Source organism: Coturnix japonica, chromosome 1, assembly GCF_001577835.2.
Source record: "Coturnix japonica isolate 7356 chromosome 1, Coturnix japonica 2.1, whole genome shotgun sequence".
NCBI lineage: Eukaryota > Metazoa > Chordata > Aves > Galliformes > Phasianidae > Coturnix > Coturnix japonica.
The window spans coordinates 101,085,675-101,106,794 of NC_029516.1; the positions used below are offsets into that span (position 1 = coordinate 101,085,675).

General features: G+C 43.5%; 1 protein-coding gene and 1 long non-coding RNA gene across 5 annotated transcripts in view; one reads left to right on the plus strand and one right to left on the minus strand.

The window, feature by feature from the left end:
* USP9X (ubiquitin specific peptidase 9 X-linked) overlaps positions 1 to 18,691 on the minus strand; it is an 87,509-nt gene extending 68,818 nt beyond the window's left edge. For all 4 annotated transcript variants that reach the window (XM_015884801.2, XM_015884793.2, XM_015884807.2 and 1 more), the window contains exon 1: positions 18,584 to 18,691. The gene's annotated coding sequence lies outside the window, so the exon portion shown is untranslated. The remainder of the gene's footprint in view (positions 1 to 18,583) is intronic.
* A 491-nt stretch (positions 18,692 to 19,182) lies between these two features.
* LOC116654420 lies at positions 19,183 to 20,730 on the plus strand. Its single transcript, XR_004309659.1, has 2 exons — positions 19,183 to 20,378; positions 20,612 to 20,730. It is a non-coding gene; the product is annotated as an uncharacterized LOC116654420 (long non-coding RNA).
* Positions 20,731 to 21,120: the final 390 nt, after the last annotated feature.

Below are 21,120 nucleotides of genomic sequence, written 5' to 3' on the forward strand. Positions count from 1 at the left end.
GATATCCTTTAGAACATAGGAAAGCTTGTCTCTCTTGAAGTCAAGAATCAATGAAGTTCAATCTCTCAGAAGGGAACCGGACAGCAGTGCAACAGTCTCAGCTTAGAACACACACTTGCCAAGAACTCTCAACAGTTAAACAGCACAGCAGCGGATACCCAATGTACAGGATACTTGTTCCCCAGATAACGTAACAGCAAGAGGTCAAGTCTTCAGATCATACACACAGTTCTTCTGGCTCCCAAACTGAAAAAATCAATTTCAGTTCCTATTCTGAGGAAGAAAAAGTGCTTTGCTCACATGATCGTGTGTGGAGCAGAATGCCAAATATACAGCACCAAGAAAGAAAACAGTCAATGCCTTACAGACCAAACCAGCAAACATTAAGGCAATTAACTGCACTCCCTCCGGCAAGCCACAGCCTTCTTATCTTTTTCCATAGGCATAAATTCAGGCTGCTGCCCTAGACAAAACATGGGCGGAATGAATGTGATCATTCTTTCGTTCTCAAGAGCTCCCGGACAGAGTTAACCTGCTTCAACTGGCATGAAACTGTGGCCCAGTAAGATTTAATACATCTGGATAAAGGGGGATTTACAGATCCTGCAGTATCACTTTAACTCTTAAGCACTTCCAGGCAATCATGAAACTACATTGAAGCCACAAGTAAGCAAGTATGCAAAGCATCTTTTATGCTGGGAGAGGTCAATTTTGATCACTGCTGTAAAACAAGTCAGACTTTGCAACATCATCGAGCCGGGTAAATAAACAAAACCCTGGTAAATGCACACACTGTGACCTAAGAGGAAACTTAGTAACTTAGAGCTACTTCTGTATGAAAAATGCTAACATCTATTTTAAAAGTGTTTAAATGTCTTGAGGTATTCCTTCCATACCATTGCGTATGGCTATGCAAATCTTTTCCTGAACTCACAATGAATATGCAAAATAGTGGGTAAGATTTCCTTCCACTTTACATTGAAATAACAAGTTGCAACAGGTTCGAGACTAGAAAAAAAAAAAGTCAGATCAAAGAATTTTATTACGTGCATTTGTTTCACAGTTAGATTAAATCTCACACAGCCAAGCAACGCAATGCTGTACTTCTTCCAATTATGCTACAGTTTATTTACTCAGGAGGCTACACTTCTGCATTCCAAAAATGTACTCCTGGCAATGCAATAAGGATCGAGTTGGTATTGTGGGTCTGAGTGCAATCTTGGTACTTCTCAGGCAGCACTAGAACACTATGAGCAAGGACGAATCATGGTTTCATGCTTATATTTATATTGTGTTCCTTTCAATAAACCTACAGCACTCATACTTGCAATTGACACTCTACCATCTACGGAAACATTATGTCTATGGATTGCTAGTGCAGGAAAATAACAAGTATGTCTACTGTGCGCAACAAACACTGATGGAACACTCCTGGGTCTGTATTTCTCTTTTACCTGTAATTCACTCAAGGCCACAGTACGTAATTCACACTGTTTATCCAGTTCAAAAATGGATGGACATAGGTTGCTCTGAAAGTAATGCCCCCTATTTGTTTCCACGGTAACTACAACAGATACAAAGAGCACAACAATACTAATTGATAAGGCAACACCTCAGCACGTAATACTGTTTTTCAGTGTAGCCACCACTACGAACTATGTATTTTCATCAGCAATGAACACAGAGCCTGCACAATGCACTTGTAGTAATCCGCACCAGCACAGATGAGGGCTTGTTCAGCCTAGAGAAGAGAAGGTTGTGGGGTGACCTCATTGCAGCCTTTCAATAAGGGCTGACAATAGCAGGACACGGGGAAATGGTTTTAAGTTAAAAGAGGGAAGATTTAGGTTGGATGTGAGGGGGAAGTTCTTCACTAGGAGAGTGGTTAGGCCCTGGAACAAGCTGCCCAGGGAGGCTGTGGATGCCCCGTCCTTGGAGGTGTTCAAGGCCAGGTTGGACGGGGCCCTGGGCAACCTGATCTAGTAAATGTGTATGTTTGGTGGCCCTGCCAGGCAGGGGGGTTGGAACTACATGATCCTTGAGGTCCCTTCCAACCCGGGTCATTCTGTGATTCTGTAAATTACTGAAGTTGTGCATTTTTTTTTTCCTTAAAGCACCATTAAAACAAAACATAATAAAAGTTTACAGTCTGCAATACTTCAAGAATGCTGTTTGTTCCTTAAGCACTAATTCAAATGCTAATAATTACATGATGTTACACTATGAGGCTTTTGGAAAGATTTAATCTCACTTGATTTTAAAAAAGGTATAATTAACTTATAATATTACTTCATATTCAACTTGACTGCTTCGTCTTTTTCCTACTGAAAAAAAAAAAGAAAAAAGCATTACTATTGGATGCTCAAAAGTCAATGGGAAAAATTAAAATACATTCCCATAATTATTAGTAGGATAAAATATAGACTTCACTCCACTTAAGAAATGAAAGCTCTCTTTTTTCTTCACTCAGCTTATTTAACATACAGTCTACAAAACTATTTTAATTGACTATTCTCATCTAGTACGTATTTCCAGGCACAGACATGTGATCACCGTCCACAATTTAGAAAGACATTCAAAACATCCTAGCAATCATCATATGAATCATTAGATCAATATTAAACTTCTCTACTTTTTCTGCCGTGAAAGTAATATTCCTGCTTTGAATCTGATGTACTGCTTGTCAAGTGTTCAATGTCATAACAAAACCTGTTTCCAATATATATCATTTACCACATCATAACAACTTATACTGAATACTTTAAAATCTGAAAACTAAGGTAAGCTGCATAAAATTGCTTTATGAGTCGAACAATCCAAAGAAATCTATAGATACATTTTCTACTAGATCTTTGAAAACAGGATATAGCCCACAATAGCACAGAAAGGAAAAGGGGGAGAAGTGGAGGGAACGGAGAGAGGAAATCAAAACTACCATTTCTGTACATGGACCTGTCTCATAAAACATGCAGCCTCCAATGTAGGATACATGACTTCCTACAGTCTTGTACATCAGAGCAATTTAATACATAATGTGAAAGTTGCTGGAGATTACCTGGATTTTCACATTTTTACATGCTTTTCTGATTAAGCTTACAGTAAAGAAAACAGGCAATGTCAAATGATTTTAAAAAAAATATTTAAATGTATAAGTCATAGAATCATACAATCACAAAGGCTGGAAAAGACCTACAAGATCAACCAATTCAACTGTCCACCTATCACTAATAGTCCCACTAAACCATGTGCCTCAACACAATGTCCAAATGTTCCTTGAACACCTCCAGGCACAGTGATTCCATCACAACCCTGAACAGCCGATTCCAGTGCCTGACCACTCTGTCAGAAAAGTAGTACTTCCTCATGTCCAGCCTGAATCTCCCCTGGCATAACTCCCTCTCACCCCACCACTGTTACACGAGAGAAGAGGCCAATCCCCAGCTCACCACAACTTCCCTTCAGGTAGTTACAGAGCACAATAAGGTCACAGAATTTTCAAATCAATAGAATCACTCAGGTTGGAAAAGACCTTAAAAATCATCGAGTCCAACCACAACCTAACCGTACTACCCTAACTAACAATCCTCTGCTAAATCATGCCCCTGAGCACCACATCCAAATAGTTTTTAAACACATCCAGGTGACTCAACCACCTCCCTGGGGAGCCTATTCCAGTGCTTGACAACCCTTTCTGTAAAGACGTGTTTCCTGATATCCAACCTAAACTTACCCTGGTTCAACTTGAGGCCATTTCCCCTCGTCCTGTCACCAGTGAGAAGAGACTCTCACCCTGAGCCTCCTACAGACTGAATAATCCCACCTCCCTCAGCCAGTCGTCATAAGACTGTTCAGCCAAACATCAACCAATACTCCCAAGTCCGATTCTTTTACAGTCCTCCAGACACTCTGCCCCAAGCCTATAGCATTGCCTGGGCTTGTTGTGGCCAAAGTGCAGGATCCAGCACTCAGCTTGTTGAACCTCATTCCACCCTGTGATCCAGCCTGTCCAGACCCCTCTGTAGGGCCTTGCTACTCCCCCAGGCAGACTGACACTTCCAGACAGCTTGGTGTCATCTGCAAACTTACTGAGGGTGCACTCAATGCCCTCATCCAGGTCACCAATAAAGATACAGAACAGGATGGGCCCCAGTACCAAACCCTCGGGAACAACACTCGTAACCAGTCATCAGCTGCATTTAACTCCATTCACCACCATTCTCTGGGCCTGGCCATCCAGCCAGTTCTTTACCAAGCAAAGAATATTCCCTTCCAAGCCATGGGCTGCCAGCTTCCCCAGGAGAACACTGTGCGAGGCAGAGTCAAAGGCTTTGCTGAAGTCAAGGTAGACCACATCAACAGCCTTTCCCTCACCTACCAGGTGGGTCACTAGATCATAGAATAAACTACTAACAACATTTTAAAGAAAACAGGCCAATGCTTCTACCCAAACCCCACAGGTATCAATTCTTCATCCCATACTACTCAATATTATCGATGACTTAAGCAGAACTATAAAATCTCTAATACATTTTTGCAAATGGCATACAAGTCAATGGGATTATAAACAACGAGACCATAATAAAGTAACCTCTATCATCCGATAAACCTGAAGCAGCAAAATCCGAACCAATTATAAGACTGGCCACAGGATAGGGCACAAGAGACCATGCAATTCTTGGACAGTCTACTTGTTCCAGGGTATTCAGCTGCTGCTTATCTTACATCCTTAAGGTAAAGAAATAAAGATATCCTTTTCCGACTGCTATTTCTACTCAATTCTTCAGGTTTTTGAACCTGTCAGAAGAGAAAAACCCTGAGAAGTCAGCGGGCAGGTACTGTACGAACTATATTTATAATTGACATTTTCAAAGAAGCAATCATTGCCAATGAGGCACACAAACAAAATCATAGAAAGCAGACAGGACCTGCCATCGCCTTGCAACTTTTGAGGAGAGGTGTTGTTCTCCAAACATGACATAATATATCCTTCTCAGTTATAAATACACTAAGATTTTACTTCATGCTGAGAGATTTTTTGCCCAGGTGGAGTCTCCTTCTCTGGAGATATTCAAGACCCGCCTGGGTGCCTACCTGTGTGACGTGGTGTAGGGAGCCTGCTTTGGCAGGGGGGTTGGACTCGATGATCTCTAGAGGTCCCTTCCAACCCCTACAATTCTGTGATTTTAAGCTGCAGACCTCAAGAACAGAACCAATACATCAGAAATGTGCTTTGCTAAATTTTGGCTAGTACGAACAAAAATGTTTCTTGGCTGTTTGAAATAGCACACAAAGCTCAGAAGACCGGCTGATGCCCCTCCCAGCTATACAGAGCTACATGTTCAATTAAAAACCAATGCCCAGACACAGAAACCATCTTTTGAACATAACTTTGAAAATGCAGAAGGAAATGAGCAAGTTTAGGAACATTCTTCTTCATACCCAGTAAGAAAGGAGGATATTGAATGTATACTCAAAGCACCAGGAGAAATTTCCATCTGCTGCAATAGTCCCAGGAACAACCCACCAAAAGGGGTTGGGGATTTTATCTTCCAACACACAAGAAACTAAATTAGGGCACTGTTACAATTTTGCACTGGAAATTTAAGCAGAGAGCAGACAAAAATACAGACAGAGTTCAAAGTTAAATGGAAATTATATTCTCGATTCAATATGCTTGAAATAAAATGAGAAATAACAGGGTAAAAACACCCACTACCAGCTATGTACAGAAGAGAATACTGGCAAGCCCTCACCATTGAGAAACAAAGCCAAAAGAAGCACTACAGCAAAGAGCTGTTTTAAGATTCAAATTATGCCAGAGAAAGAGCAGTAAATACAGCTCATCTCTTACTCAGGTTGCTTCATTTAAATCATTCAAATAAACAAATGTTGATGCATCTACACAGTCTTCCTCCAAAATACAACCTCTGCTTTCTTAGTTAATTTTAAAATCTCCTTCAACACTGTCCTTACAAAGCGATATCCCTTTCTTCTTTCATGATCAAATCCTTGCACTTTTACATTTGATTTCTGTTTCTGATGACATACGAGTAGCGGGGAAACCAACGAAACATATTACCCACAACTTACATAAGCAGTTTTAATTGTTATTTAAGGTTGCATTAGGTTCTGTGGTTTCTTTCTACATCTACAGTTAACCAGAGACAAACATGAGGTTTGTGAATTCCAAAGAGATCCCACAAAATATCTCACTTTTTATTTATTAATTTAAATTTGGGTTCAAACCTTTACAGACTAAGAACTTTTATCCTTCAGCTCTTGTGACCTTTGGGACCTCCTTGAAAACTGTGTTCTTCCTTTACTGCAGGGCTCACCAAAATCTCTAGGATTTTTAAGACATGTTTTAGGCAGAAGGGATGATGCTGAAACCAAGAAGTACATCTCTCCTTCTCCAACGGAAGAGTTAGAGACAACAACTCATATATCCACAACTGCAGACAAAAATGGAAAAACTTCATGAAAAAAGTTGAAACAGAAGCGCTCCCTTTGATCTGCTACACTAGAGTAATTTAATACATTTCACAACTTCGAGTCTTGCTGGGGGATAAAATGAAAAAGGCAGTAACACTTGGAACATCCCGCTTAACACAGAACTGTACAAATGTTCAATTGATGATTTCTCATTCTCTATGCCATTTCTATGCTTGTTTTCTACCCAAGACACACAAGTACCTCTGGCTTCTGTTATTTACAAGCTTCATACTTTTCCACCAAGCTACTTGTAGATGCCAAATAGGCTCTGTTACCTTCACTGTTTCATAAGTACTCAAAGGGAAGCAAAATGGCATCTTCTGCATTCATTTCACCTATGACTTTAAAATATCAAAGTATTTATAGTACAGCACACTTCAGACTTCAAGCAACTCAAGAGTATAATAGTGTAATAAGAGTATAATACAGTAAGACTTCTGCTAGAAAAGTACAGTTCAAAGTTAGCCAGCCCCTTCTGACTCCCTTTATGTTTTTATGTTCTATGTAGAACTCTAAAGAGAATATTCAAAGTCTGTATTCCTAACAGCCCATGACATTATCAATACATTATAGAAGTTCTCCCACAAAGAATAATACTCAGAAAACTTACTGCTTGATTTAATGCAAGTTAAAGCATGGTGCAGCATCTAAGCTGAGATATTAAGCTGAAAGCATTTTTGTCCTCGTTTCAGCTGGGTCAGAGTCGCTTTTCTCCATCGAGTCTGGTATGATGCTATGTTTTGGCTTGAGTAGAAAAGCAATGTTGGTAACACACCAGTGTTTCAGTTGTTGTTGAGCAGTGCTGCACAGAGCCAAGGATGTTTCAGCTTCTCACATTGCCCTGCCAGTGAGGGGGCTGAAGGGCACAGAACCAGGACCTAAACTGGCCAGTGGGATATTCCACACCATATGGTATCACGTAGAAAAACTGTAAAACTGAGGGGTACTTCACATAATGCTCCATTTAAAAGCACAAACTAAGCACATGAACTCAGACGCTACCACTACCATCAATACCTCAAACACAGACAAAAGCCTTACCAGCATCAAAATTTAACTTTCAGCTATAAGTTCTTCCTTTGTAATTGCTTAAGAAGCTTAGTCAAACTCACCACTAGTTTTCAATGTACCAACTGCCTATTGCAACTAGGTGGTTTTGTGGAGAGAACCTCCACAAAGACTGCCTGCCTTAAACATACTCATAGAATGGTTTAGGTTGGAAGGGACCTCAAGGATCATGAACCTCCAACCCCTGCCACATGCAGGGCCACCAACGTCCCCCATTTAATACTAGACCAGGTTGCCCAGGGCCCCATCCAACCTGGCCTTCAACACCTCCAGGGATGGGGCAACCACAGCCTCTCTGGGCAGCTGTGCCAGCACCTCACCACTCTCATAGTAAAGAACTTCCCCCTGACATCCAACCTAAATCTTTCCTCCTTCAAATTAAAACCATTTCCCCTTGTCCAGCTATAATCTACCCTTTCAAAGACTCCATTCCAATTCAACTCGCACAAGCCATCGGCACGTTCACCAAGAATTATCTGTCTGCTCCAGAGGGCTTGTTTAACAAATCCCCTTAAAAATCCTGGCTTCTTTGAAGGAAAATAAGTGGCAACAGGAACATCTTCTGTCTTAACACTCCTTCTGCCAACACAACAAATGTGGTAGCTTGATTTAAAAGCAAAAAGGTAGCAGCAGAGGAAGTTGGGCAGGAACAAGTAAGGAAGTCCCAAGAAAACATACACAGAAACAAGCAGAGCTGGAAACAGGAGATTCGTTTGCATACCCACTTCCCACAAAACCAAGAAGTGTCTCTGATGTTCCAGAAATATAATTACTCTCATGTAGCTGTAAAACCTACCAGAAAGTTTGTCACATCCTTTCTTTCCAGGAAATGCAGGTGATAACTACCTACTACACTATTACATCCTAAACACTGAGGATGGGTTGTAAAATTCTAATCAAGTTATGACTAAAAAACAAATTAACAGAAGAAAAAAAACCACCAACAAACAAACAAACACCAACAAACAAACAAACAACAAACAAAAGCAACTACAATGGTCATATGTTAAATCATGCAAGTCACCTTGAACCATCAAAGCACCATCTCCCTCCAGTGCACAAAACAGACTAATCAAGATGCCGGTTTTCAGCTAAACCCATGAATGGGCCAGGAGAGAACAAGACTGTTCAACCACTCATTTAACAGCCAGTGCCTGTACTGGCACAATGCAAAAGTGACAGAACTCTCATAACGCAGCTTTACCATTGGAGTGCTTAAGTTGTTCTGCTCCCCTGATATTGCTGGAATCTCAGTGCGAAAAGGTGACCTTATTCCTCCATAATAGCATTATATCCTGGCACATTTTAGAGCAGACTTTCATTGCACTTCTGCACGTGCACAAGCCTTAACTGAAGGTACAGTTTCAGTCTGTTTGAAATCAGGTAGGCCTATGCTGTCACAAGCAGAGGAGATGATGTAGCTTGCTTTCATCTTCAGCAGCCCCTCACCACAACACCACACAGTGAGCCCCATCAAGAACTCACTCTGGCTGAAAAGTAACTAGAGAAAGGAATGAAAATTACTTTCATTTTTATCTGGATCACACACCATACGAACACTACCTGCCCCTCGTGCCATGGTTAGAATATATATACCCTTAGACAGAATCAACTCAAGGCATTAGAGCAAATCTATAATGAAATAGATCTGAGATAGAAGGAAGAAGAAAGAACATTGCATGGATAATCACAGCTAGCATGCATTTATCTATGAAAGCAATGAAGATTCACACATATAAAACCAGAGACGAGTCTTGACAATGCAGAAATGTCATGAAGACTGAAGCACTTCTTAAGTATAATGGCTAACAGGAAATAGCACACAGAGAAAGCTGATTAGTATACAATAAATGCCAGGAATGTCAACTCATAAACAGTACAAGCTCAGTCATGAAGGAAATATTAACTAGCCAGAGCAAATATAGGCTAAGAGCAAGAAGTTTAAGAAGGCAGAGGCAAAAAACTGTACTTGTCCCAGACATTACAAGAAAACCACTGCAAGGAGCAACAGAAAATGGCACTCAGATCACAGTGAGTCAGGAAAATTGATTTAGCAGTAAAGCTTGGAATAACTGGACCGCAACTACATACAACAGTGAGAGAGCTGCAACAGCAGGTAAGGTGGAAGATGTACACAACACAACACTGAGAAGCAAGCAAAAGTTATTTCTGTTGACCAAGAAAAAGAGTTATGAAACTGCAGATAGCTCTGCACAATTTAAATATTACCTGCAGATACATATTTAAAAAAAAAACTAGACTTAACAGAGAATTTAACTTTCATCAAACTAAAGTTTGCTTCCATCAAACTAAGTTATCTGCATGGACAGCAGTTAACTGAGGCACCAGAAAGAAAAATTTCCTTTACCTATTTGTTGTAGAAGCACAATGATGTTTCATAAGAAAACAAGTCAAAGGGAAATCTTGAAAGTAGATAAACAGAAGCACTGAGAAATGAATTCTGCCTGCGTCTCATTCACACATGTTGTTGAAGACATCTGTTTGTTTTCTTATTCTCCCCACATTAACCTCTTCATTTCTCTGGCTACTGAGATACATGAGTAAAACACAGAGACTGAAGAAGCACAAGAGCAACACATGTTGACTTGAGCTGCATCTATAACTGAACACCTAACACAGACCTGTAGAAATGCTACTGGATAAGTTCTCTCTGAAAGAACTGTATCTGTGTCTTAATTTTTCATCGTTAAAAGAGAAGACAACGCAAGCCTTTTAATTTTAAGAGAGAAGTAATACACGAATGTTTGGGAAATGCACAGGTGCACAGCATCTATAAATGTTATTAATGGATTAATAAATCTAATCAGTATGGGGGTTACACTGATGCATTTGCAGAATTAAGCCTAAAGATAAAATACTGCATGGCAATCCAATTCAATCAGCCTTCCCAACTGATGGAGTTGAGGATGGAGTCAGGGAAGGAAAGTTTGTAACTAAGTGCAAGAAGCAGTGGTTAATGGTAAACATAATGCACGCATTTCCAAATCTTCCATTTTCACATAGAGGAATCTTCTAAAATCAGCTTCCCCATTACAGTGTAAAATGCTTAAATCATTCACAACCTTTACACTTTTTCAAGTCTCGTTTCATCGTTTGCTTTTCACGCCACCACATTTTCAAGCAGTCTCCCTGAGCTACCTGATAATACAAATGGAATATCAACAAGCATTTTTAAACCACAAGCCCAGATGAAATAATACATAATACAACCTATAGTAGATGGGGGGAGGGAGTGAGGAGGGGAAGTGGTCATACTCCTATTCAAATCCTATTTATGTCTTAATTTGGGGGCAGGCAGCAGGAGAAATTAACCTTCTCACTTGTTTTTAATCAAGCAACTGAGCAAAAATAAGGAATCTTGTATTTACAAGTTTGGCAATGGAAAGAACAACCACAAATCATAGACACTCTGTGACAAGTTGCTGTCTGTAAATAAGACACTTCCAAGCAAAGATGTCTGTCCAAACTACAGGATGAACCTCAACAGTATTGGGAAACCAAATATCAGCTACCCAACAGTGCGACAGAAAGGGAAAAAAGCCCTAAGAAAGATGCACTTAAACACTCAGACACTGTGAATTCATAGAAGAAACAATGCCAAGGAAAAGGGGCATGAGAAACACAGAATGAGAAGATAAAATCTCACCATGAAGAAGGTAACACTACAACACCATGCAGGCAAATAAGATCAAAGTGCAAAAATTCTATATTCGTAAGAGAAAACACTCATTGCATTTAAAATCTCTAAATAGAACACAAACATCTCTAAGGGTTATAAAAGAAGCATAGAAGTCTTTTCCATACCCACTGTACCTCTCTCCAGAAATATACCCTCAAAGACAACTACCAGAAGTACAATATATATATATATATATATATATATCTATGTCAGACTGATTTTGACTGCTACTTGTGGCCAACAACACAAAACTAACACATTGGTCAACTGCTGTTATTACTCAGAAGTCACTACTGGTTCTAAATACTTGTTGCACCATCAGGAAACTGATGTGTGGAAAATTCATGACAGGATGCTGCATTCATTTGCTCAAAAATCCTCAGATAGAGCAGGTAAAAGTTCAGTTATATTCCTGCTAACCAGAGCCTGATACTGAGTACCTGTTATTGTCCCATGGCTGAAAGAACACAAGCTTACAGCAAGGATTCACTACCGCTTATTATTGACCTTGCTGCACCCGTTGTCACTGAAGAAAATGGAGCTTTTCATTTTACTTCTGATCTTTTAATCTTTAAAACGTGACCACTTTCCCAATCTTAAGGCAAGAAATGAAAGGAATTAATGATTTCTCAAATGTCATAAAGGGAATTCACGTTTCAAGTTACATCTTCACTAGACACGTTACAAACTGTCAACCACAACTCCAAGGGAGCTACAAAACAACAAAGCAATGTGACACTGCTGCCTTACTTGGAGAGGAGAAAGAAGGCCGTGCATCTCCTTGAAAACATCTCATCGTATATGTGCATGTACATAAGTAGCTAGAAAAAAACACTTGGGATTTTGAGGTTTCAATGTGATTAATAAAGCACTGACTGGAAGACAGACCAAAGCATATGGAGAGCTGTCCAAAACTGGAGCCTGAAGTAGCAGAACACAACACTGGAGTTTTCACCTCCAAGCTCCTGAGAGTCCGTGCAACTGGAAACAATGCTAAAGGATTCAAGAAAATGCACAAAAATGCTTCACAAAAGAAAAAATTGAACACCAAAACATCAAAAGCTCATTCACTGAGATGCCAGCATACTTCACTAAGGATGTTCATTCTCATATTAAGTTAATTAGACAAAGACTTACTCCCCTCACCACCAATGTCCATTTCTGACAAAAGACGACCAAAACATGGAATTCCACCCCCAGCCAACACAAACCCGTTGTCACTCTTCTACACCACAGTGCTAGCAAAGATATTCCCCTCCAACTATAAAAGCCAGTCTGGTAACAGAGGGATCCTACTTGGTTTGCACCCCTGGCCTGCTCAGTGTGAGACTCATTTCTTAAGTCTTTTCCATTTCAGAGTGTGAGAATAAAGACCGTCCTATCCCACAGTAACGCCTTTGTATCTTCCCATATCTACTCCCGCTGAAGCAAGGCAAAAAGTCAAGTAGCATTTATGTGTTTCAAGGACTGAGACCTATGGAATCCATAACGCACACTTCTGCATCATTTCTTGTTGCCATTCAGCTGTTTCTTGACTAAAAGAAAGCCTTGTCCTGGGAAAATTTAAGTTTTGGTTATTTTCTATGGAAGCTCGATAAAAAGCCCTGAAATACCCTCTAGGAATGTTTCATTATCTTGAAGTGTTCATCTGAACAATGCTTCTGTTTAGAAAATTAAAATAAACAACACAGAATTTTTATCATTCATAGCAGATTTTATATCTAGGAAATCTTCCATAGTTTATAGCAGAGGAGTAGAAGACACGAGTCAGCACTAAGGAGCTCCATGCTTGTGTCTTGCCTTCAACATATTAATGGGTCTCAGCTTTAAAAAAGCCTGGAAAAAGAGCTCTTGGAGAACTCTCTCCTCACAGATGTACATCTTTAAGAAATGATGCAATGTGGAATTCCCCTACTATGAGTAAATTGATGGCTAAATGCTAACTGCCAGGCAGTATTATTTGCTGAATGTCCAGGAATCACAGAATTGTAGGGGTTGGAAGACCTTAGAGATCATCGAGTCCAACCCCCCTTAGCCAAAGCAGGCTCCCTTACACCATGGTCACACAGTACCCGCCAGGCGCTCTTGAGATATCTCCAGAGAAGAACTCCACCACCTCCCTGGGCAGCCTGTTGCCTTCCAGGAAGGTGAAGCTTAACAGAAAAAGAGATAAATTAATTAAATATGTAAGGAAGTAACATTTCTGCATTGGCACTTTCGTGCGTTAGGAAAACTGAATCAGAAAATGGGTTTTGTACAAACAGTGATCAAGGATGTTACAAATAAAAGTATCCCCACAGTAACATGCTGGTATCTTTGTATCACTGCTGGGAGCAGTCTACACGGTTTAACTCTTGGGGAAAAAAGGTGAAAATACCAAATACAGCTGGCAACCAAAAGCTCTGATAACTAACAGGCTGACTTCAACTCTCAAATAAGATGAGACGAAGGTGTTCACACAGAAAGAAAATACCAGAAAGTTCAGAACAGAAAATGGGAAAACGAACTGTCTGTGCTGGTAAGTTTCCCAAAGGGAGAAGAAGAAAAAAACAGGAAGGAAGGAAAGAAGGAAAATATTTTGCACTAAGTCACAAATCGACAAAAACCTTAAGTATGATTAAGACACATTTTCCTCTTACTTTATGATTAAGGGCTTCACCCGTAATGCTCACTTTTTTAGTAACTTATCACAGTTAATCCCAAATTTTAGTTGGAAAGACCTCTAGAATCATCAGGTCAGTCCAACCCCCCTGCCTCAAAAACAGGCTCCCTGACACCACCGTCACACAGTAGGCGTCAGTTGGCCTTGAATATCTCCAGAAAGGATACTCCACCATCCTCCCTGGGCTAGCCTTTCAGGCTCCGTCACCCTCACTGTAAAGAAGTTCTTGTGCACATTTGTGTGGAACTTCCTATGCTGCAGCAACTGACACTCAAGTAGCAAAGTCACCATCACTGTTGTAGGGTTCCAGCCACTATCTGTATCCAAGACTGAATGAGAAGATCCAAGTCAGAACATGGTTTTGTCAGAAAGCGCAGAAGGAATCTTTGCTAACCACATTCCCAAGTCATGCTACAGCCTTGAGCACAGCAGACCTTTGTTACAGGACAGTCAATACAACCAAACTGTTTTTAAGAGAACAGCTCAACTCGTTATGAAACTGTAAATCATTATAACAGTGTAAGAACTTTCAGATGGCTCTCCAGTAACAAGAGAACAAAAACTAGATTTAATACATGAAAGAAGCTGCTGCATTTTTATAAAGAGTGAATTCAAAGTGCTCAAACTTTCCAGGTCATTTGTACAGAAATGTGAGTCTCATTGCAAGCAAGCATACACTTACAGAGATGTTCTTCTCATCTCTTGACACTCTGGGGAAAAAAAGCAAAGAAAACTCCAAACATTTCTTTTACTACCATTCCACAACGTCAAGGTTTACCAAACTGCTCTAAATATAACTAACTACCTGGCTATTCCACTAAGAAAAAGCCATTGGCCACTACTGAATGTTGCAGAAGAACCACCTGTTAAGTGTTCAAAAGAAGAGCAGAATGAAGACTGCGATCAATGTTCCGCACTGGTAACAGATGGCAGGCACAACAGTGTAATTTAATTTCTCTACCTTTTTTCATTAGTCTGCGTTGGGATGAAAGCACACATAACAAAGGTTAGTTAGTTAAAAAGGGGGAGGGGGAAATAGTACTTATTACAAATATGTAGAAAGGAAGTTGATAGAAACATACAGAATCACAGAATTGTAGGGGTTGGAAGGGACCTCCAGAGATCATCGAGTCCAACCCCCCTGCCAAAGCAGGTTCCCTACACAGCACTGCTAGTTTTGCAAAAGGCAAGGAGCTACAACAAAAGGTAGGTACATATCCTGCTGTACAGCTTTACATTCTGAACTGTTTCTAAAAGAGTCTGATACAGATAATGAAACTGGATAACTGGATGCACTGACAGAGTTTCAAGAGACACATCCACAGCATCCAGAAACACTGTTTTACTTAACAAGACAAACCACGTCCACATGTCCCAGTTAATACCAGTGTGAGCATCTAGGAAATGATTTCCTAAAGTACTCAAAAGCCTCCACACACAGCTCCCCAAGCCCTGCAAAGTTTCTTTGTATCCTGAGAAGAACACAGACCTCTCTGGCAAACTCTGGGCAAGAAAAACTACTGGTTTGATAAGCAATGTTCTTCTTTAAGGAAATTAACTGCAGGTAATAGTGTGTGCTAGGGGATGGGGGGGGGGGGTTATTATGTTTTGTTTTAATGGTGCTTTAAGGAAAAAAAAAATGCACAACTTCAGTAATTTACAGATCACAGAATGACCCAGGTTGGAAGGGACCTCAAGGATCATGTAGTTCCAACCCCCCTGCCTGGCAGGGCCACCAAACATACACATTTACTATATCAGGTTGCCCAGGGCCCCGTCCAACCTGGCCTTGAACACCTCCAAGGACGGGGCATCCACAACCTCCCTGGGCAGCCTGTTCCAGGGCCTAACCACTCTCCTAGTGAAGAACTTCCCCCTCACATCCAACCTAAATCTTCCCTCTTTCAACTTAAAACCATTTCCCTGTGTCCTGCTATTGTCAGCCCTTTCGAAGAGTTTACTCCCCTCAAGGGTGAGTAAGATGGGTTTAGCCAGATGAGGCTAAACTGCTCAGCATCTATCAAAATATACCCACAGTAGCTGGGCATTGTATGTATTAGGATACATAAAACAGCATCTCTGAAAAGGAATAACGCCACTAGTGATAGACAAAGCACTGCCTAACACAACAGGACTTATGTCAAATACAGATTTCTAAACCAGTAAGGGAAGGGCAGAAGTATTTCCAATGGAACTTAAGGAAGCTAATCAATATTATCAATACATAGCTGAAAGAAACACAACTTCATCGCCATTTAAAAATAAATTGTTCACACAAGCAAGTAACCAAACTCCTCCTTACATAACTTCATTCATGTTGGAAAGTCCTACACTAATTTCTGTTTTAAATTTAAGGTGCTTTGGAACACCTTGATTTTCTTACATGCCTAACTACTAAGTCACTACTTTTGTTTGTTCTGAGGCTCATTTGCAATAGTTCCAACAAACGAAGTAAAACAGACCAAGCTAAAGGCGTGCACTTAGAATAGAGAAGTTGACCAATGTAACTACTCTGAATATAAATTCATCACAATGTGAGAGAGAAAACATGTATATTAGAGTGATTGTGTTCTACAGATAGACAGGAAAACAGTCAACAGCTCTGCTATCACTGTCTTTATTGATTCCCACCTCCAGATGTAGCCTTCCTGTCAATTAATTCAATGGGCAGAAGTAGCATCACGAGGGCAAATTCAGCATGAGATGAAATAGCACCCTAAAAAGATTATAAGACAGAGGCCACCCAGAAGAAGCATCGTTAAGATCTATACAGAACAGCAGAAAGTACAGAAGATACTGAAGAGAGGAAAAGTTACTATGAAACAACAGTCTCGCTTGGTTATTTTTAGCTGTATTTCCCCCTCCAAAAAAAAGTCCTGCTGATGCATGAGTTTCTTATACTGCAGCTTTATGATTATGTTTATGGGTTTTCGTTGTTGTTGTTCAAATCTATTATTAAGCATCAGTGCAGCCCAGGGGATCGCAACAGTGCAATCAATGCATGTACTCTATATTCTTCCCCCAAATTCGTTAAGTTCGCTGTTGTATTCTGTTGGTTCAGGGAGTAAACGTTACTCTAACTCAGAACCAAAATCACTATGTTCAAAACCAAAACAAAAGCAAAACGACCAAAATTCAGGTGATTGAGTTTTTATTGAAACAAAAGGGTTAGTTGCTCAGGAACGTTTATTGTGGGGAGTCCAGCCAATGTCTCAAAGCAGAAACTTAAGAGAACAAGAACAAAGTTTAGCTGCTTAGAAATATGGGCCATCCCTAATAGTCCTCACTAGAGCTAACGTTTGAATTCTACCATCAGTACAGGCCAATTCTCCAGAAACCTATCACGAAGCCCCATAACAGCTTGAACATCCATGTGCTGGGTATTTGAGAAGCCTGCTGGAAAACACACATTACCTGCTCTGTCTGTCATGACAAGTGTTGCAACAGTGCACTTCACATCCAGTTCAATGGCTTTCCAAAAAATACAGGCCCCTGTTCTGCAAGTAGGTCAGCAAAAGTGGGCCTCGTGCTGGCCCTGAGCCTGTGACTTCAGAGAGTCTCCATACTGATAGCAACGTCCAATGATATGAATATAAGTGTGGAGCTGTGAGTATAAATCCGGTCGTACAGAAAGAACAGCAATAGCTAGGCCTAGGAATCTGATTAGAATATTTCCTTTTTTCTTCCTTCGCAACTCCCTTTCTATACAGTCGCTGTACACCAGCAAAATACTTGACCTCTGAAGGAGCAACCTGAAAATTAAATATGGCACCTTAAAGCCCACCTCAATGCTTCTGCCCGTCTCCATGAGAGCAGACTCGTTTCCACATGAAAGGAATCGTTTCCCAAGGCCATACGTACAGTATACAAACAATGCCCCACACCAAGTGGGCCGGCACACGTTATCGGGGCCACGGCCAACATTCAAAAACCCAACAACTCATCTTCCTGGTGTAACACTGGGTTCGTCTCGAGGACAATAAGAGAGACCGCACCTCGGACAGGGGAGAGGGTGGTATTTTCTAAATTAAAACGCAGCATGGAGCCCCGAGCCCTAAGTTCGAGGAAGAACAGCGGAGCAAACTGGAAGAAGAAGACACAAAAAGCCAGCGCCGCTTTCCGCGCATCCAAATGGGCTCGCTAGAAGCCGGGCCTAGAGGAGTGGCCTACGCGTTAATCGTGTTTACAGCGGGCGTGAATGAGCCGGGCTGGCGTTTTTCATTGAGGCTGTCGGCAAAGCGCCTCGCCGGGGCCTGACTGCCAGGCGTCGCCCGGGCCTACGCGGCTTCAATCACTCCACCTCAGTAATGGCGTACGGTGCGGAGGGAAGCGAGCGGCGGGGGTGCAGCGCCGCGGGGAGCCGCCGGGCCCCGCTCGCCCGGGGGAGGCCGGGAGGGGCCCCCGAGGGCGGCGGGGCGGGGAGCGCTTCCCCCCGCCGGCAGCCGGCGAGAGAGAGGATGAGGAGCCGTCAGCCATTTTCCCTCGCCCTCCAAAACACCGCCCGCCGCCCGTTATCTCCCCCCCGCGCCGCTCGCCCCCGCCGAGCTCCGTCCCCGGGAAGGTGTGGGGGGGCGGAGAGCGCCCCGTTCGCTCCCGCAGCCCTCGGCCTCGCAGCCTCGGCCTCCTCAGCCCCGCCCGGGCCCGGCGCTCCGGCCACTCACCCCCGTACGGCGTCCCCTGGTCCCGCGGCCCGGAGCGCTGCCGGCTGCTGCCGAAGGAGCGCGGCCGGGGGCTGCCTCATGCCCGGCACGGTCTCATGGCAGGCCCCGCGCTCCGGGCGTACTGCCGGCCGGCTGAGGGGGCGGCTCCGCTCGCTCCGCTTCCCCCGCTCCCCCGGGCGCTGCGACGGGCGGAAGGGAAGGAGGAAGGACGAAGAGCGAAGCCTCCGCCGCCGCCCGCGCTTCGGATCCCGGCACCCGGCCGCTCCGCTCTCCGCACCGCCGAGGCGTTTTTCCTGCGTCACCAGCTCCTGCCCGGCGGCGGCCCTGCGCTCCGGCTCCGGCTGGGGCTTGGCTGGGGCCTGCGCGCTCCGCCCCGTCCGGGCAGCGGGCGCTCGAGGGGGAGGGGGTGCACACGCAGCCGGGGCCTGCGGCCTGCGGGGCTGGGCTGCGCGCGGGGGCAGGGAGGGAGGAAGGCAGGAGGAAGGAAGGCGGCGGCGGAGGGGCCGGGCCGGGCGGCGGAGCGCTGCGCGTTGACGGCTCCGTACACGGGGGAGGGAGGGATGAGAGGGTGGAGGGGGGGGAGGGCGCGAGGCGAGACGCGGCGGCGGCGCCCAGAGTCTCGCGGGGCCCTGGCCAAGATGGCGGAGCTGGGCCCGGCCTAGCGCGGCTCCGAGCGCTCCGCCGTACCGCCCCCGCGCCCCGCGCCTGTCACTCACACCGCCCGCCCCCAGCCCTGCGCGCCGGCGGTTTCACGGCCGTTGGGCTCGAGCGGTCTCCATTGTGACCGGCGGGCGGACCGCCAGGCACCCGGATGATGACGTCAAGCGGCCTCTCGCTCCCAGTTCCCCTTCCCCGCTGCTGCTGCCGCCGCTCGGTTGGGGCGGCGCCTCCCTCGGAGCCGGTGGAGCGGCCGAGGGACGGCGGCACTAAGCGGGGGGAGCGAGGTGTGTGTAGGCCTCGGTAGGCCGCAGGGCTGGAACATGGAGACGGGCTGCGAGAGCTGCGAGAGGGCCGAGCTGTGCGCGCGTGGCTCCGGCCGTTAGAAGCACGGTGCTTTATGTAGCCTTTAGGGACACAAAACCTTTAAACTGCCTTGTGACAGGTCGGAAGTTAAGCATTGCTGTTACTCAGGGTACCTGGAGCCGTGCTTGGGTTTATCTGACATTTTTTATCATCCGTTTCGAAAGGTCAAAGTCTCGTTTTAACAACGTCATTCAAGAATTTCAGAGCAGGAAGTGGAGAATCCAGTCTCCAGCTGAAAACGTAGGAGGAATTTAGGTCGCCGGGTTGGAATTTGCTCAGAGGCTGGGTAACAGCCTTCGCTCTGTGTGCAAAGACCAAAATATGGCTGGTCACGGTCATAGAATCGTATCATAGAATCATAGAATGGCCTGGGTTGAAAAGGACCGCAATGATCATCCAGCTTCAACCCCCGCTATGTGCAGGGTCGTCAACCACCAGACCGGGCTGCCCAGAGCCACATCCAGCCTGGCCTTGAATGCCTCCAGGGATGGGGAGGGAGTATGTTCTGTAAAAAGCCAGAGCTCAAAGTTAGCATTGATACGTCCTGTTATTTCCTCTTTGAACAAAGTTAGGGTTAGCTGGGTTTTGCTAATCGCTGAGATTGGTTGCGAAGGAAACCTGAAATACGTCTTTGCATTAACCCCTCAGATAAAAGGATGCAGCTCCTTCACTGCTGTCCAAAAGCAAGTTTGCACGCTGAGAGAGGGGTTGTGTGTGCATTTTACTCACCAACAATAAAGAAAAGCTCCAACTGGTGAAAATCTGTGTCAGTGTAAGCCTTTTGTGTTCAGTCTAGAAATATGTGTAATCACAGAAATAGCAGCCTTTTCATCTCTGGTGATTTTCATGCCTACAAGTGTATCATTGTGGCCTCCTTGCTCCTTTTCTTTGCTCCTTCCTAATTACTTCGGGCTTTCCTCTCTATTTCCAATTTATCTGTTGTGCTCTCTCGGGAAATGCTTGAAATTATTGCACCCGTAATACATGTAATGTTTCTTTCCTCAGTGCTGTCCCTAGAGCTCCTGAGTGGTGACTGACAGAGGATGGCTGCACCCCCAGCAATTTCAGTTGTGTGTTGTTTGACAATTCTCAGTCCTTAAAAAATAAATTGCTGTGGTTACAGATGCTCCATTCTTTTTACTGCGTTAAGTAGCTCCCTTTTAGTGACACACCGAATACTATGTGCCTTCTCACTGTTATGGCTTTTTTGGCAGAGTCAAATAATGACACATCAGTGGAGTTTTATAACGTGGGCAATTGTCCACCAAGAAATTGACTGTGGGTTCACATAAAACTCAAAGAACAGAAGCAATACTGGTGCAACTTGTAGCGAGTACTCCCTCCCCAAAGGTCCTTTCAGCCAAGAGAAGGAGTGGAAGCTTTGTTTAATTGAAACCTCAGCTTTGGAACAAACAGAACTAATTGCTCCTCAGCTTCCCGGGACCTTGCTGGTATTTTTTCTTCTTCTTTTAGATTCCACTTTTTGTACAATTTGCAGAATCTGCAGTACTTAG